The sequence below is a fragment of the Myripristis murdjan genome, chromosome 23 (genome assembly GCF_902150065.1).
Source record: "Myripristis murdjan chromosome 23, fMyrMur1.1, whole genome shotgun sequence".
NCBI lineage: Eukaryota > Metazoa > Chordata > Actinopteri > Holocentriformes > Holocentridae > Myripristis > Myripristis murdjan.
This window is the reverse complement of record NC_044002.1, coordinates 16,767,774-16,781,809: the sequence shown is the minus strand read 5'-3', so window position 1 is coordinate 16,781,809 and position 14,036 is coordinate 16,767,774.

The window sequence follows — 14,036 nt, the reverse complement described above, 5'->3', positions numbered from 1 at the left end:
ATCTGAAATGTTTAATGACTTGCAGGAGTTGTGATCAAGTGTTGTAGTTTATTTTTTTCTTGTAACCTCTTTCCCTTAATTTACCTACTCTGCTTCTTCTTCCATTTAGCAGTTTTCTCTGTTTTCCACAATGCTCTGCACCCCTCACTGAAAGTGCAACAGCACAATCCACTGAGGCAATTGTTTTTGAAATTGCTATCTCTGCTTATTCTACAATGGATTTCACCCCGTGTGATTTCTGAAAGTTGTAATAAAACACTGAGTTTAGCAAGAAACAATTTCTCTGTGACTTTTCCTAGAAAGTACATTTTTACTCCCCCTCTATGCCAGTATCAGAAGGAACAGAGTGAGTATTAGGACTTGTGATAGACTGGCATGCTGTTCCGGGGGTTTTACTTCTGTACATCACACTGCCTCAGAAGTGGAAGACTGGCTCCTCGCCGATGAGTGGGTTGTGGCTTGCAAAAAGCCATATAACTTTCCTCTTTGAGGCGAGTTTTCAGTGTCTGTTGCTTTGTTGTAAATGTTCTTAATTTGACACGTAGTGCAGTCTCTAATGCCAGCTATGTTGTTTTCTCAATCTCAGTTTTCTCGAGCACGTTCTGCTCAGAAAATCTATACGAGAATATAGCACACCACTGCACTGGGTCATCAAAACATGCTCACATCTTAGGCCAACTTCCTAAATTGATTTTGTCTGATCCGCGTTTTATTGGGTAGTTGAGTTGATGCGTTTCATTGCAGTGTAATAAGAGAGCACATAAGTCTTTTTCTGAAAGTTCAAAGGCACACACAGCCACATGAAAGCAAAGAGTAGCCTATCACAACAACAACAACAGGCATCAATACCATATTCTCCTTATTATAATCGACTGGATATGAAACAGACCCTTGCTTTTGTGTCATTCTCTATGGAACTCATTTCCTGGCCCTTATCAGTTCATATGGCTTTGTTTTTTCTGGACGGGAACCCTGGACAGGAGGGTGCAGGGGATCACAGGAGGACTCAGCTGAGGAGATCACAGAGCTTAGCCATGCTGACCACCCCCTTGATGGCGGTTATGTAACCAAAAGGGCTACTTTCGGTCAGGGTGAGGGTTGATTCACGTTCAACCCCTTCAATACTGCAGCTGTCCACTTATGATCACTATTTCTTTCATGATTACAGGGCAAAATTGTTTTGAAGGTCTTCAGCTGCTAGGATTTGAAGTATATTGGTTACAATTTACAATAAGATATGCATAATGATGGGTCACCTATAAACCATGAAGACCAATACCTAATTATTAGTTCCTTGATATTTGTTAATGTACAAACATATTACATAATTTGCTAAATGGCACATAACCAATCAGAATGTAAGATGAGCATTACTGTAGTTATTACAAGGAATGCATCATTACTTCACTATGTCTTACTAGTGTTTTTAAGTTTTGTGTCCCCCCAATAATGATGTTTTCCTAGTAATAACTCAGTGGTATTCATTAACTAGACTTAGACTTAGACTTAAAAGATCTTTATTGTCCCCGAAGGGCAATTTTGTGTGCGGCACATACATAAAACACATACATCTACACTAAATACAAGACACACACAGATCAGACAGGCCTATCATGCATAGATTCCCTAACACAAGAATAAATAAATGATCTAAATAAATAACCTAACCAATAAGACTTGCCCATACGTAAGATGCACTCCTCATTTAGTGATGAACTAGGAGTTTGTTCCTGATTTGTTCCTCATTCGGTCTTTGGTAACTGTTCAGTTTTTTGTATGCATTATCAGAAGTTAAATCAAACCCTGTGTCTCTTTTTATGAAATCTACAGATTGACGGAAGAGCAAAAGAGTGAGATTATTGGGAAGTGTGGACCAGAGAAGTCAGGTTTCCAAGAAGAGAGAGCATATTGTATTGAAGGTGGCTATCCTGATGAGTCTGCAGTCAGACAGATAGAGAGAGAGAGAGAGAGAGAGAGAGAGAGAGAGAGCACAGCAGCATTGCTGGGTCAGCTAAGCCTTGCCTGTCACCCCTCTGTCAGCTCAGCAGTTTAGGACATATATCTGCCATGTAGGGCTGCTGGGCCGCTGACATGCCATTCATTCACCGCTCCGGCCTGCATGCTCTGTTAAAGCCTCTCACTTCCTACATCCCCTCTCCAACTTTGCTCAGTCACACAATGCCTGGTACTCAGACTGGTTTTGGTGTTTGTTTTGTGTTTCCTCTTACATCCCACCCCCCTCACACACACACACCCCCTCTGTCCAACTGTGAACAATGAGGACATTTAATATTTTGTGTGAAGATTTGGGATGCTGCTAAGAAGCACGAAGGCCTGAAAATCATCCCTCAAAATGCAGTGTCAGAGAGAGTGTACATAATATTAAGATTGCTTTCATCTGACTATAAATGGAGGAATCTCTGCAGGTCTTTCTGTCCGTCTTTTGATTATCTCCGCAACCATTCTTCCGATTGACTTCACACTTGCCAGGTTTATTGCTGAGAGTCCAACCAAGTGAACAGTTTTCCAGAAGCCACAGTCACTAGTTTCAGTGTGGAGTGAACAGCACCTCATCAGAAGCAGCAGGCACCAATGGTTGGTCCTGGGGCCTGTGCAGCTTCCGATGAAGTGCTGCTCGTCCCAACTGGGTTTGTGTGAAATGGATTGGATTCAAATGATTGAAAATGAATTACCCCCCCATGTACACACCACACACACCGACCAAAACCAGCATCACCACTTACGCGTATACATTTTGTCAAATCAATTGAAGGATCACAGCTTCCTCCTAAATTTGCCTGCTCCGTTTAGAAAGAGAGCAATGGCAGAGATTGACTGACTGATTGATTGATTGGTTGATTGATTGATTCTTCATGTCTTGACGCCTATCAACCACTAGGTGCCGAGCTCGGTGTGCGAGGCAACCCTGTCAGCCACCCCACTGTGGCCCACACATGTACAGAGTTAACATCCAGAAACATCCGGACAAATGAGCATTTCAAAGGCTGCAGACAGCTGTAGACAGGAATCATCCCACCGAGCGTTTTCCTCTAGTCGGCCCGTAGTCGTTACACTATTCTGAGCAAGCCGGGGCTCCATCGCCTCAGGGCCCGAATCTTTTACTTTACGACAGGGCAGTAAAAGACATTGATCCACGCTGCAGTTACGTAAACTACACCGTGGTTTTCCATTAGGTCCTTCCTTGGCAGGATGTGCCTTTAGGCGGTGATCCACGCTCTGATAAGTCTTATCTGTGTTTGTGTCAGACCAAATGGCAAAGGTAACGAGACTCATCCTGAATCAAATTTTAAGGTTGTCGGCTTTTCATTGGTGCAGTGCAGCATCGCCGTTGCCTCGGGGCTCAGCTGAATGGGCCTCAGCATGCACACACACATGCCAGCTACACATAGCCGACATATATCTATGCATGTAGGTGCGTATTCAGTTGTCATACCTGAGCCACAGACATTTATCAAGTTGCTGATACCTCTCGCTCCCCTCTATACATCCTCTCTTCATCTCCCCATTTGCACAGTGCAGAGCTTTTTTCTGCAATGTACATTTTTACAAGTGCATTTCCCATTATTTTTATGGTGTTTATTTTAGTTTCATATTTAATGGATTTGTGCTTGTTGTCTTTCTTAATTTTTTTTTATTTTTATTTATTGCACTGATCGGGACTAATTTTGTTGTACAATGACAATTAAGGCTTTCTGTCCTCCTTCCAGCCAATGCAAATTTGTTTTGCAGCTTCACCAAATCTCCTCTGCTGACCCGCTTCATCAACTCTCCTTTTTTTTTCCTCTGTCACTTCTCTCTCATTTCTTCACTTTTCTCCCCCCCATCTGCCCCCCTCTTGACCCAGCAGAGCAGCGCTGTGACAGGGCGGAATGACTTCTGGCCAATCAGGGGAGAGAATAGAGTTCAACTGAATTTCTTTGCATACAACTGTGCCCTCTGAGCAGATTACAGTTAGTTACGCTCACACAGCCAGTGAAGTTGAAATGGCCCAAATATGATTTTTTTTTTGCCAATATAATTCATGTGTAACACAGATCTGCTTTTTTTGAGCAGTGGCACTGTAAATATGCTCATACATGGCCTTTCAGGAAGGAGATCTGTTCGCACCGATGTTAGATGAGGATCACAAAAATGATTCAAGGATTCAAGGAACTTTATTGTCATACCAGCTCACATTTACATGTTAGTGGTACGAAATTAGGACTCAGGTCCCGGTATAAGCCTAAATAAATAAATAAAGCAAGGTAAAAAAAAAAAAACAAAAGAAGAAGAAGTGTAAATATAAAAATAAGATATATAAGTATAAACAGTATATATGAATATAAACACTATGTATAAGTATAAACAGTATGTATCACTATAAACAGTATATATGGATAAATATAAACAGCCTATATAAATATAAATATAAACATGAATGTGAAGAGTCACTGAAGAAAGATCGGATGTCAGAAAAGAGGTGTTTAGATGATGTCAGGTTGTTAGCACAGCATCAATTTAACCACAAGTTAATGCATCTCATTGCATATTACCTTTAACACCCAAATTAACACCAGACATCTGCTGATTGTTTCAACTGACTTTTCTCAGGTTACAGTATTTTGTCCAACAAGACCAAAGACAAAAGACAAGGTAGTTTACTGTCTTACAATATGGAAACCAGTGTATCTTACCAGAACATCACACTTATCATGATCAGATATTTGTCTTTTTCTTGCCCAGTTGTTTTGATTTTTTTTTTTTTTTTTTTTTATTTATTTATTTTTTTTACACACATCCAAGTCCCCACTGGAGCTCCATGATGGTACCAGCTGTGTTTGCTTGGAGATTAGTGACACCGCTCCAAAGGCTGCAAAGAGTAGTATAGAACAGAATAGAATGCAGAGTTAATTTAGCGCTTCCTGTGGTTCATTCTGTATTTGTGCACGTATGTGTGTGTGTGTGTGTGTGTGTATGTCTAACTGTGTGACCAAACGACTGCACAGCTTGAACTGGCAGGTTTATATAATGCTGGAACTGAGTCGGTTTCCCGTGGCCAAGCAATAGCAGCTCAGGCTTGGCCTACATCCTGTTTCTGGGTCTCTTTAGCGATGGCTGTGAATGGCTGGGTTGTGATCGCAAACGGCGTGGAAGTGTCTCCAATTCCAGAGAGAATGGATGGCACTGAGCAGCCCACTCACCAGCCTGCTCCTGCCCCCACACACAGACGTATACACACACACGCACGCACGCACACACACACATTTACTCTCATGCAAGGCCACTTACACACTGACAACAAGAATGGGTTGAGTGCACTTTCATTCTATCAAATCAGCCGGTGAAAAAATGAGAAATTGCAAAATTAAAACTCTTGTAGCAAAGGACGGCTCTCACAATCAGAGTGAATTCTCCATCGCAGGTGGCTGAATGCTATTTTAGATTTATTTGAATTGATAGCGCTAAAAGTGGACGCCGCTGACACACACACACACACACATGCACTCACACATGCAGATCTGCACACAAAAACAAGCGTACACACTCACTCACACGCTCACTCACTCACTCGACTCTTTCCATCTTGCTCTCGCCCACACACTGACACACTCTCACACGTGTTTGTACGTGCCAACAGAGAACTCCCAGATGGACTACTACCAGAGCCGGCATTACGTAACAAAGGCCTGTTTTAAACTTCAAACTTTAAACTCAACTAAACTAACCGGCAAAGTGCTGAGGAAAGATTTCTCTTGCACAGAAACGCATGACAGCAAATTAAACCTCTGGTCATCCTCTGCTAATACATTTGTATCATTTATGGCCAATCAGCAATGAGTTTTATGTTTTAATAGTAACGATCATGATAATAACAATACTTCTGATTCTGATATGTTTGTCTAAAATGCCACCAAGTCATAAGTCAATTCTTTACTGGTAAAAACTCAACTGAAGATATTCCATTACATTTTTAACCAGCAGAAATTCAAATTATATCGAATTATTATATCAAATTATATTATCGACAGTGCAACTTTTGCTTCACATATCCACGTTATCCATACCCTTTGGTAAATAAATGTAATTGTGCATATCTTCATTTTGACTTTCTACTGATAAAAATGAGTTGCAGATGAGAGACTGAGAATCCATACAAGTCAATGGTAATATATTACTATTGTCAAAATTACATGGATATGGTCAAAATCACTATGTGGACATGTAGACGTGGTGTTATAAGAATTAGAATTGCATTGCAGATATCTTGAATAGAATTTCTGCTTGTAAAAATGCCATTGCAGATAAATTCGGCTGTATTTTTTACTGGTAAAAATGGAATCATGACTTGGAAAGCATATTATTACCTCCATTCTCACTTTGACAACTAGCAATAATAATAATAAGTACAGGATATTTGAATAGCACTTTTCTCAACAATGCTGCACAATACAAGACCAACAAAACAACAACAGGCTGACAAAACATGGTGTACTGCTGACTTTATTAACGTCAATAGCCCATTAAAAACCTACTCAGCAAATTTCAGCGAGCACCCTGGACTCAAATGAAATGATTTTGGATTTGAAACGGCTTTGAACTCTCACCCCGTTGAGGAGGCAGTTACACAACCAGGGGGTTTGCAGGAGAACAAGATTGGACTGTTAATCGAGTGCATCTCGCCTCATCTCCCGCCAAGCAGCGAAACCCCCCTCCCGCCCTCCACAGCCCCACATGGCTGGCAGAATGCTGCCATTTACAAGGCAGAGAGAGAGAGAGAGAGGGTTGGAGGAGGGTGGGGGGGTAACTGGAAACAGATGTAACTTCTGCCACGTACACACACACACACACACACACTTACACATCTCTTCATCCTCTTCTCCCAATATCCCCTGCATGTTCCCTCCATCTTCCTCCCAACCTCTCTTTCTCTCTCACCTCCTCTTCATTCTCCTCTCTCCTTGTTTCTCATCCCCATCCTTCCAATAAGAGTCCTTTCTCCTTCTTTCCCTCTCTCACCTCCATCCCCCCCCCCCCCCCCCCCCCCCCCCCCATCACCAGTCCCCCCCTCCAGCCTTCAATATGCCTTCGACTGCAGGGCTCTAACAACAGGCTCAGTGTGGCCCACTGGCGTCACTTTGCTCCCCCACTGGACACAGGCCACTCTGTCTGGGTGCAGGAGGGCCGAGGGGGGCCGACATGACTCTCAGCACCCACACCCAACACTCGCAACCTGAGAGACACGGGACGAGAGACTAACATGGGAAACAGAGAGAGAGAGAGAGAGAGAGAGAGAGAGAAAGAGGTTCTTCCAGTCTAGGCTGTCAGTCTTAGACTCTATTTCAGTTTCGTCTCAGTCAGTCTTCTCCTCTGTTTGTATGTTTCCCTCTCTCACTCTCTCTCTCTCTCTCTCTCTCCCCCCCGCTCCCTCTCTTTTGCTTTCTCTCTCATATAACATGAACCGAGCTGACAACAATGAACACAGTTAACACTCAAACACACACCTGAGTGCAGCAAGGGAAACCAGGTAAACCATATCCTGATGAAACAAAAAAGCAATTCAGCTTCTCCACACACACACACACACACACACACACACGCATAGTCATAACATACAGGAGAATGAATGTGCGTGTTGTGATGAGCAAAACACTGTTATGCTTTGTTCTGAGTGATTTTCCCTCCAAATACCCCCCCACCCTCCCCCGGGCTGCTCCACCTGGCCCAATCACACAAAGAGCAACATATGGTGTTAATAGCCTTGTTGTGTTGGCACTATTGCTGAGGAGGGAAATACAAGGATTGTGCTGTCACACAACCCCCCCTCCTCCAAAACACACACACACACACACTTCTTATAGCTCTGTACCCCTAGTGTTTTACAATCGGCTCTGATGCAATCTGCGATCCGAACAATTGCTCCTTTATAAAACCTATGATTCCTTTCAGGTGGAAGTTAGATGCCAAGAGTCAGACGCCTGACTGCTGATAGCGAGGGGCAGATGTGGCCCCTGTGGACTGGACCGAATGTGTCCTGCGCATGTGGGGGAACTGAGCGGCAGATTAGGTCGCTTCCAAAGATGAAAACTACCCCTTGCATGACAATCAAATATACACAGATTTTTCAAAATGCTGAACTCACAGATGAGGTAAATCCAAGTGAAAAACATCATTGATATTCCTTATTAAATCTATGAGAATCACAAAGGAGGAGGTCATGAAAAGCATTTGGGTTGGAGGTTTTTAAGCTTTCTGAGACAATTCCAAGGATTAAGCCTGCAAGGCCTGCAACTCATTGTCAGGACATTGGTGACTAGTTTGTGATGGTGTTTTGTGCAGTAAAACCTTCAGGATTCTATTGGAGAGAAAACATCTGAGGCTGTTGTCCATTGTATTTGACTTGATATCTGTACAGTCGCCCCACTGATTCTCTCAAAGAACAAAAACAATGACGTAAACAACGGCAGAGAGTTTTGTTGGGAACTATTCCCCGCTGAGGAGCACCAGCAAACTGCATCTCTCTGCACCAAGAAGTATAAAATTCAGGGCAGATAGATCCAGTGTGCTGGTGTTCGTCAGCAGGAAATTGTTCCCAGTGAAACTCTTCACCCCCGAGGGCTGTTGAATGTGACGGGTATCTGCGTCATTGCTGTTGCCGTCGCGTTTTTCACATGTAAATTTTTGATGGTTTGAGCAACACAAAGGAGTACCCATCCAGCTCCATTGTGTCGGGGTGAACGGAGACATCGAGGACAACAACAAGCTGGAAATCTTGCTAAATCACACAGAAACTATCCGGATGATAGACCGCGCTTTTTGCACGTAGCGTGAATTGCTCCTTTAACTGCAAATGCTGTTAATGAGCAGCCGTGTTGCATGTTGTTCACCGCTGTCTGTGATGCCTGTTATCCTCCCTCCAGGCTTTGGAAATTGACTTTCCCTCTCAGCAACAAATGCTGTGCCACCCTGTATCTTATATCCCTTCCAAGTGGGAATAGTGAGGTGTATGGAGAAGCGGGAGAGGTCTGACAGTGACAGATGAGGGCTCTCTCCTCCATCTCTTCTGCCTGCCCTCTGCAGCATTATATGAGATGACAATGTTGCCATGTTGCAGGAATGCATCCTGTATTCCCTGATGAAAGAGGCAGGATGTTGCTGATGCTCATAGGTTCTTTCAGCCAGCAGGCCCCGCCCTCCACCCCCCAGCCAATAACAAAAGACCCCGCTGCCCGCTCCGACCGATTAGCCAAACAAATGCCACCGGTGGCACAATGCACGTCTGTAAATGCACATGGGCATTCCTAACATGCCTGTCTGTTTGTATGGCAGGGGTTCAGATGGGTTCACATGTGCTTGTGTGTGTGTGTGTGTGTGTGTGTGTGTGTGTGTGTGTGTGTGTGTGTGTGTGTGCGCGAGAGTGAATGAGGGCACACCTACGGACGGTACCAGTGAATGGCCTGAGTGAACTCTTTGGGTGAACTCTTTGCACCACTCTCATCTCACACTATTACATTTCCTTACAGCTTACACAAACTATAACCGCACACTTTAAAGGGTGATTCTGCAAAAAAATTTTAGCAGTCACGCAGGCTTTTGCTATGACACATGGCAATTTGAGAGGGCTGCCAATGAGAGATGCTCTCCACTCCATCAGCAACTAGTACTGTGGCACTTTTAAAGGAACAGTTCACCTAAAATACAAAAAAAAGGTATGTTGCCACTTGGCGCTTCCTGCCTATTTAATAGTTTCTGGATGCTTTGGTGAGGTTTTCAGTCTGCCATGATCTCCCCTGTCTCTCAGCACCTCAGTACAATGGGACTCTTTCGTGGAGCTCAAACCATCAGAAATTTACATCAACAGCAACAGCTCTTTCCAAAAACAATGACATAGATAGCCAGCATAATCCACAGTCCTCCGGAGAGAAGAGTTTTGCTGGGAAGCATTTCACTGGGAACTATTTTACAGTTTGGTTCTTCATATCACACAGGGGGCACTGGGAGGAAGGAAAGATCACGACAGACTGGAAACCTTGCCAAATCACGCAGAAACTATCTGGATGGGCCATGGAAATATAGGCTTTTTTTTGTTTGTTTGTTTGTGAATTTAAGTGAACTGTTCCTTTAACCTCTTATCACTCCAGTGGAGGTGTTCAGTGGCTGTAGATGTACGGGAGAGGTGGAAGATACACCCACCTTAACTTAATTTATCCACCTTATTATTTCACATAACAGAATTTATTGACGCAAATCTTTATTATGTGAATTGATAATATGCATTACAGTAAGTAATATAAAAATCATTTAAGTCAGTGATTTTCAAAGTGGGGTCCGGGACTCCCAGGGGTCTTTGAGGGCCTCCAGGGGGTCGTCAGCAGAATATGCGATAGTTAAATTTTACTATAATTCAATTTACTGGAAATTGTTATGATACAACAAATGTGTGTGTGATTATTTTAACAATGTTTTTCTTCACACCGCTTTGTATCTGTTTACCAGTGTTCAGATGTGACACTTTGCTTAACACAAACCAAAATGTGTTTTTATATCAGTCTCTTGGGCAAAATCACTTCAGATGAAGCACACATGGGTGAATTCAAGTTAACATGGAGGTCTAGAATATGAAAAAGTTTAAAAACCCTTTATTTATGTTATATGATGACTGGGTGTTGTAATGAGAAAACAGCTGGGATTAATGCCTTTTCAGAAAGTATAATGGATTTTTTTGTTCATACTAATTGTTTTTTTTTTTTTTTTTTTGCGTCATACTGATCACTGACTGGAGCTCAGTGACTCCACAACCCCACAACATCACTGAAGACAAAGATTCAGCGGTTTCACTCAGATGTAAAGTGTCTCACACACACACCCAGGATGAATCAAAACAGAAACAAAAAGTGACAGCAGGACTCTTAGGTGACTTCCAGGGGGCATGGGTGTGTTTTCTAGTTGGGTGGCAGATTTCTGTCTGTCTAGACTCGCTCCACCCATTTGTTGGGAGGATTAGTGGTTAGAGAGGCCATCCTCGAAAACCGAAAGTTCAGTCCCAGCCACGTTAAATGTTTAAATCAGAATCCTGCAATGTAACTTGTTTGTAATTATGAGCTAATGAAATCAAATTCTGGGAAACTAAAGGGTGACAGCTTAAGTATCATTTATGAAATAGTTAAGGTGTGATTACAGCAAAACTATCGTGCATTTCTTTTGCAATTATTTCAGGGTAACAAATACCAAATTCCGCTGAAATCAAAGATATCACATGAAAGATATATTGTAATTATTAGGGACTTCATAAATATTTTCAGAGTTAGACTGCAGCTACACCATATTTACACTGTAACTATTTCATAAGTCCGTCAAAACCGATACACCTCTGTTCCCAAGGATGTGTTTTTATTTGTGTGCGGGCTGTAAAATAAAAAGTGATGCTTATTCCTGTCTGGTTCAGAGTAACTACAGGTAACTGCAGGTGTGCAGAGTGACAAGGTGATGTTTGTTACCCGCGTGTTACACCGAAAGTTACACCAAAATTACACTGTAACGACTTCCTGAGTCCCTTATAACCACAAAGTTCTTGCCTCTTACATTTCAACAATTTGTTTTTGTTAGCCTGTAATTACCCCATAATTACAAGAGCTGCATTGCAAAGTTACACGGTAATTTGCAGGCTGTAAAAGGGCAACCAAATGGTGTTTGGTTGGTGTTTTTTTTTTTGTTTTTTTTTTTCCAGGGAACTTTTCTTTGTTAGCCAGTTCTCCATATCATAATAACCTCAATACCAACAAATGGCAAAAAACTGACCTCATTTTTACTCTCTTGTATTGTTACATTTAAAAATTCCATTAGTTTTACTCCTTGGGAAACAGATACGTATTACTTTATGTTGTATCAACAGGCTGACACAACTCTTTTTTTTTTTTTTTTTTTTTTGTGACGTCAACGTGAATGCACTGACACTTTTCCACTGCTGATACCAGCTCTGAATGTTAAACTTAAAGGGCATCGTTGAGTGACTGATAATTACTAGACACTGGACAAAAATAATGAGATGAGATCCATTTTTTTGCCATCAGAGAGAATGGAATGCCCTTTTAAACAAGATAAGGGCCAAAAATCAAGTTTTTTGTTTTTTGTTTTTACATTGATTAATGTTACATATATTTGATATTGTTGGTGACATTCTTTGATATTGTGTTTAGACTATATCAGAAAATATCCAGAGTCTGTCTGCTGGTATCAGTGCAACACAATCAAGTGTCCTTCACTCCAATCACTCCCCCCAGCAACACACACACACACACACTCTTTCACTGGCCACCTGGCCTTGGTCACATGTGCACACACACAGACACAGACACAGACACAGACACACACACACACACACACACACACACACACACACACACACAGACACACACACACACACACACACACACACACACACAACCCTACTGTATACACACACCCCTTGCTGGCAGGCAAGACAACAACAAAAAGAAAACATGATAGCGGGAACATCTGCTTACGGCCTGGAGTGAACACAAAGGGGAAGAAAGGGGGACGAGGGATCAATCCTGTTTTTAACCACATGAATTTTCTTCTGGAAACATGAATATTAATCTGGAGCCCTCCTGCGTTTTCGAATTCACGTTTGAGACTGTGGAAATCATGCAGGTGATGATGAGAAGAGCAACAGCAAGACTTTATTTATACAGAAGTTGTGTTCATATAACTGATATGCCACTGTCTTACTGTGTCACATAACAGCTCTAATGAACATTAATGAATATTTAGGACTGTTGTGATCCAAATAGCCAAAGTATATTGTACCTGCTTTTCAATGTTACAACTGATTGTAGCACACTGGCTAATCTCACAGGATAAACTGAGTATCTTTAAACCCAGACCAGTACCGATAGCTGTAATGGCAGAGGTTTTACACCATATACAATAATACATCTCTTTGTTTACATCCACTCTGTTTTGCTGCTGAATCGGCGAATGCATGCGCCCCTTTGAACTGTTTGAACTGTTTGAATGTTGACAACATGACATACACGGCGTCGGCTCAGAAAAGAAATGGATGTGCTTTTTCTCAGTATCGCCCGAGGAATTCTCTTCTTGTGAGAATTCATTCTTCCTTGGGGTTGAAATCTTGAACGCCACGTTGTTGCCGTCTGAAACTTGCAAGACGGATATTCCTCAGCCCGAGTTGCGAAATGAAATCTGTTAAAAAATCACCGTTTGTAGGCATTTTTTAGGGATTGGACGGTTTCAAAAGGGGCATCACCATAGCTACACAATAGCAGGGAGGGCTAGCAGCCATATACATAAGTGTGCATGAGGGTGGGAGCAACTTGGAGGAGGTGCTGAGTCTCAGGTGGGTACACAAGTTTTAATGACAGCAATCACAAATATTCCTTCATGCTCATCTTGCAGCTATGACAGTCCCATGAGCACAACTTCAAATTACCAGACAGGCCATTATGTTTTAATGTGTGTTGCTACTATGTTTATATTAAATAATGAATATCAGTGCCACGATGGGCATGATTCTTGAGGGAAGAGAGAATGAGGGAAACACAGAGGCAGAGAGAAACACACACACACACAGAAAGAGAGAAAGTGTGAGAGATGATGGGGAAAGTGGAGTAGAGGTTATATCATGGCGGATCCTTTGACTTACAAGAGGTGACAGCATGACGACATAAGCTGTTAAGGAGGGGGTGGGTGTGATGTGCAGGCTTGAGCACGCACACACACACACACACACACACATGCACATGCACACACGCACATGCACACACGCACATACACCCACATTTACGTAATTCAACGGCCCCAGACAATGACTTCTCACCTTGGCGACTGCCACAGGTGAAGAGTCGGCTCATTCATACGGGGGCGCTGACGTCAAACTCAGCCACTCGAGAGTCCTTCAGCGCTCTCCTCGTCCTACCGCGTGCGCAGGTCGTCACAGCATGTGAGGCCTGTTCAAACGACAACACATATCTTAATGCTGATAATACAGTACAGAGATA